Source organism: Sminthopsis crassicaudata, chromosome 3 (genome assembly GCF_048593235.1).
Source record: "Sminthopsis crassicaudata isolate SCR6 chromosome 3, ASM4859323v1, whole genome shotgun sequence".
Lineage (NCBI taxonomy): Eukaryota > Metazoa > Chordata > Mammalia > Dasyuromorphia > Dasyuridae > Sminthopsis > Sminthopsis crassicaudata.
In genome coordinates this window covers 294,803,973-294,808,755 of record NC_133619.1, presented here as the reverse complement: position 1 = coordinate 294,808,755, position 4,783 = coordinate 294,803,973, and the positions used below count along the sequence as shown (strand labels likewise).

Below are 4,783 nucleotides of genomic sequence, written 5' to 3'. Positions count from 1 at the left end.
ATTCACAATAATTATGTTCTGTTTTAACTGTAAGTTCAGATGGAATGACTAGTCCTTTAGCTATATATTGTCCCTTGTTAAGATATGTTTCAATATTGTCAGTGTTAATCATAATTACAGACACAAGCACTTCCTCATATATTTGTATGACTGGTATAGCTAATAAATACTGGGGTAGTGGATGGTTTATAACAAGGATATTTAATTGTTTTCTTCTTTGATACTGTTGAATGGGTATTTCACAAACAGCATGAGGGGATAGGCAGTGATAATCATTGCTCCTGAGTTTTATTACTGTGAGTGTCCCTTGGCATCTCAAGCTGCATACCTGTTCCTCCATTCTTGATTCATATCTGTTCCTACTTAAGCTGTCATTCCCCAGGTTGGTTTCAGGGCTCCAGTGCCTCTAAGTTACTAAAAATATAACTTCATGCTTGCTCCTGGAGCAACCTGAATAGCAACTGAGTCTGTTCTAAAAATTCTGTCATCCAGAACACTGCCTGGACTGGAGTCAACACTGCCCATGAGAGGGCTTTCCAATCATTGGGGGACAAAATTGCCCATGACATTGTTTCAAGTTGTAACATAACAAAAGGTGCTATGGGCCCATGTTTATAAACTGAGTCCTTAAGCTGTGTTAGAACTTTAAAGGGAAGTAGTTCATGTCTGCATCTTCTCTGCCCTGGGTTAAAAGGGTCATCCTCCTATATAATAGGATATAATTCTTCCCACCCCTCTGTGTCTTTTCTTTGATCTCTAGCCAGATGCAAAATTTTTTGAAGTAAAGATAAAGAACATAACTGATTACCTTTTGCTTTTTGTCCACTAAGTGCACATGGCCTTTGTTTTATATTTCTGATTCTGCTTTTTCTCAGTTCTTAATTCATTTTTCACATTAGAGAGCCTACATTAGGAAAGCTGTATGTCTGAATAGACACAAAAATAAGGCAGGGCTGAAGGTGGTAGAGTGGGGAGAGGCTATTCAAAATCAACTTGCTCAGGCTTAGAAGAGGGACATCTACTGCTAAAAGATGGGCCTGTGTGTGCTGCAACTCTAAATTTCCTGACCTCCTTTTCTGGTTCTGATTTCAGACTTTGTTTAATGAGATTATATATAGTAAAATGGCTTGTTTGTATTTCTCCTGGCATTGCTTATCATAAGTGGTTAGCTGTTCACCAAAAAAAATCCATCTCTCACAATTATAAACAGCCTTCCTCAGGTAACTATGGAAAAACTTTGTAAGCAATATCCAGGAATTTCCTAATGTCTCCTAATTGAACTGTGCACCCCTGATCTTTTATACATTTATATATAGTCCTGACATATGCTTCCCTGTCTAAAGGGAGTAGGGTGCCTATCTTCTGGTTACTTATGTTACTTAACCACTCTCCACCACACTCTGCCTGAAGCAGAAATAGTGCAGCTTGATGAGCTCTCCCTCTGGAGTCCTCATAGAGGTTGTCTTGACCAAGTAGCAGTGCTTGACCAAGAAGTGGTTGCTCTGGCATCCTTTCAGGTCCCTGTTTCCAAGAGGCAGTTGTTGCAGCCGTCTTTTAAGAGCCCTTTGATCTCAGAGGTGAGATGAATGAGGCAGAAGACTCATAGAGTGTGAAGAGAGCTCTAGTTTATTATGCCATACAGCCTTACTGATATACATTTTTGCAAGCTAGATCAGCACATAAACAGTAGGCAATCACCAATCACCATTCAGAGAAGCAGCTCATGGGCATTGCATATGCATGGTATCTACCAATGGGAGGAGAGCCAATCCAGCAATTCAATAGCTCACTCACAGGCGAGAGGCCTGTCAAGGCATACCTGTTCCTGTAGCCACTGACTGTGACCATCAGGCTTACACCTTTTCCCATGATCACAGATCAATGCTCCTTGCTCAAGGGTATTTATGCAGAAAACTTATTGTGCATCTAAGGTCGAGGTAATCTCAGTACTCCCTCTTAGCAGAACCTCATACCCATGCACAAAGTAAAAGTAATAGCAGCCTTCTGAGGATGAATAGAAGCACCATATTAGATTAGTGTTGGGACCACTAGTGTTCACAATTAAGCTAATTATAAATGCCAAGAAGAATCCCCTAAAAGTTTGTTTAATTGTCTGGAGCAAAAGCACAGTACCTGACATATAATAGACACTTACTAAGTATTTATCATTTACTGAATGATTGATAAGACCAGTAAGAATGTGTGGGATGATGAAAGGCAGAATTACTGTACTCAACTTTCATTTTGTTCATTATCTCTGACAAAAAGATTACTTTTTGAACTGAGAAATATAGAACAAACATGTTAACAGGGAATGAGAAGGTGGTTAGAAGCATCTACCTATCCTCTGTGTTTTGATTAAAACTCTGAAATAAAGAAAAAACTAAGGCACAAGTTTTTTAGCATGATCAATTTATTAGCAAGACTAGCAATTGCCAATAAAAAGAGGTCAATAGCTTTTCAGTAGCCAAAGGCACATCTAACAGTCAGAGCAATTTTTTTATACAGTTGGTTACATAAGGCCCAGTGATACAAACTAAACTAAGAGTGTGATTGATCTATAAGAAAGATGAAAGTAAGCTATATTGTTTTCTTAATCATTCTGACTTGCAAAAAGGAATTTCCAGAAGCTATAGCCCAGGGGAAAGACAGAATTGAACATCTTCTGGAAAGTCTTATAACACTCAATACCAGAAAAACACTAGGCCAAACATCTCCTGACCACATTGACTCACCTTCCAACTATCTTCCTTATCTCCCTCATGACACAGGACCAGTTTGTAGTCCTTAAAATTAGGGAACCTGGGGGCAACTAGGTGGTACAGTGGATAGAGCACCAGCCCTGAAGTCAGGAGAACCTGAGTTCAAATCTGGTCTAAAACACTTAATACTTCCTTGTTGTGTGACCCTGGGCAAATCACAACCCCAATTGTATCAGAAAAAAAAAAAATTTAGGGAATCTAAACGCTTACCAAAAAACTTTACTACTGAGGCCTAAACAAGTAACTTCAAATCTAATCAAAAATTACTAATTTCAATGATTAATTAAAACATAACTATTAATCAATAATCTAATTTTCTTATTCCTCTTTTGATTCTTTGGAGACATGTCTCCATTAAATCATCATCTATAAACTAAACATAATCAGGAATGATCTACATCCATTGAAATTAAATTAGTAATGGGGAAACAGAAAGTAATGATTATAGAATTTAACATTTTACACAAGACCAGCCATGAGAGGTTTGATTATTAGTGCCTGCTGGTTGATTACTACAAAAGGCCCAACACAAGGTGATTTAACAGAAATAAACTCAATTTTCAACTCAACAATAGAAATAGAAAACTCAAACTCCACTTCACACAGACACTGAAAGTTAGTTCAAAATGTAGCCTCACTATTATTTAATTAATTAATTTTTATTAATATTAATTAATATTTACAATTTTATGATTGTCCAAATGATATTAAATGAAATTCACTCTTTTTTAAAGTTAATTAGTAAGATTTTATGAACCAGACTGTAGAAAATCCCAAGGACCTCACAGACATGGATGAAGAGAGGTGTTAAAAGGGCAGAAGTTTTAATTGCAGGCCACAATTAAATTTTAAAAATAAATAAATGCTGAAATTAATTTTAGGACCTTACATTTGAACAAGAGCCAATAATTTCAGTTTTAGAGACCAGGTTTACTACAACAATAAGAAAAACAATTATTCTTTGGAAAATCTTTTCACAGCTGGCAAGAAAAACATCATCATCAGACAGGCTTTGTGGTTCTTTCTGACCTTCATGATTCTACTGATTATAAATGGAAACATATGATTCAATTCACCCTTTCAAAGATGACATTCTAGATGATATGATCTTATTAACTAGGAGAAGATTTGATGGCAATTACATTGCAGGAGTGAAGAGTTGCTTCACACAATAATTCTCCCAGTTTCCACTGCAATAACCAGCTCACCTATTTTTTAATCAACACCAATAATTTGTGTCCAGATTCTGAATGTTCAGCCTGTATCTTAACTAATTTTTCCTAAAGGTCAAAATCAGAGTCGGGAACAAACAAACAATGCATCAGCAAATACTTGGACTCTCAAGAAGAGCCCTTCCCTTGACAATAGGGTTATATTTAGTGAGTACTTCAGCAAAGGCTCAAGACACTTTTCAAGAGCTTGTGCACTATCTCTTACTGGGACCTTGATCTATGTAATTATGTGTATATCTGGACCTTTAATCAACAATGTGACCACAATTTCTCAATAAAGATGAACTTCTTTCTCCTAATATGCATTCAAAGACAATCCCTACATGTCCCAAACAGTCAGAATTTAAGTCTTCTAGAGAATTCATAGTTACATCACCATATGCAAGAGTCGTTCTCTACATATTTCTACTTTTTGCTCTGCAGAGAGTTACTATACCTTCTTTTGCAAGAGTATCTAAAGAAAATGGGTCAATTCCCTTTTGATTAATAACAAATCCTTTGTTTGAATAGCCACACATTTTTCTTCCCTTTCTGCTTTTACTAGTTTCTCTCCTTCACACTTTTGTAAAAAAAAAAAAAAAAAAAAAATTCAGAATTTACTTCTATTTTTTTATGTTCTAATTGATGAGGAGTAAACTGAGGTATAACCCGAGATGGGTCAGTTCCTTTTCTCTCTCTCCTTCCTTCTCCAAAGTAACCAAGGGTGGGGTTGGCAGCAAATGAATTTGCTACTCAATGCTGTATGGAAACAAAGTCTTTATTGATAATAAAGGGATAGATAGGCATTTG

General features: G+C 36.4%; 1 pseudogene; it reads right to left on the bottom strand.

The window, feature by feature from the left end:
• Positions 1–3,834: 3,834 nt before the first annotated feature.
• LOC141562037 (T-complex protein 1 subunit zeta pseudogene) lies at positions 3,835–4,512 on the bottom strand (annotated as a pseudogene).
• Between the last annotated feature and the right edge of the window lie 271 nt (positions 4,513–4,783).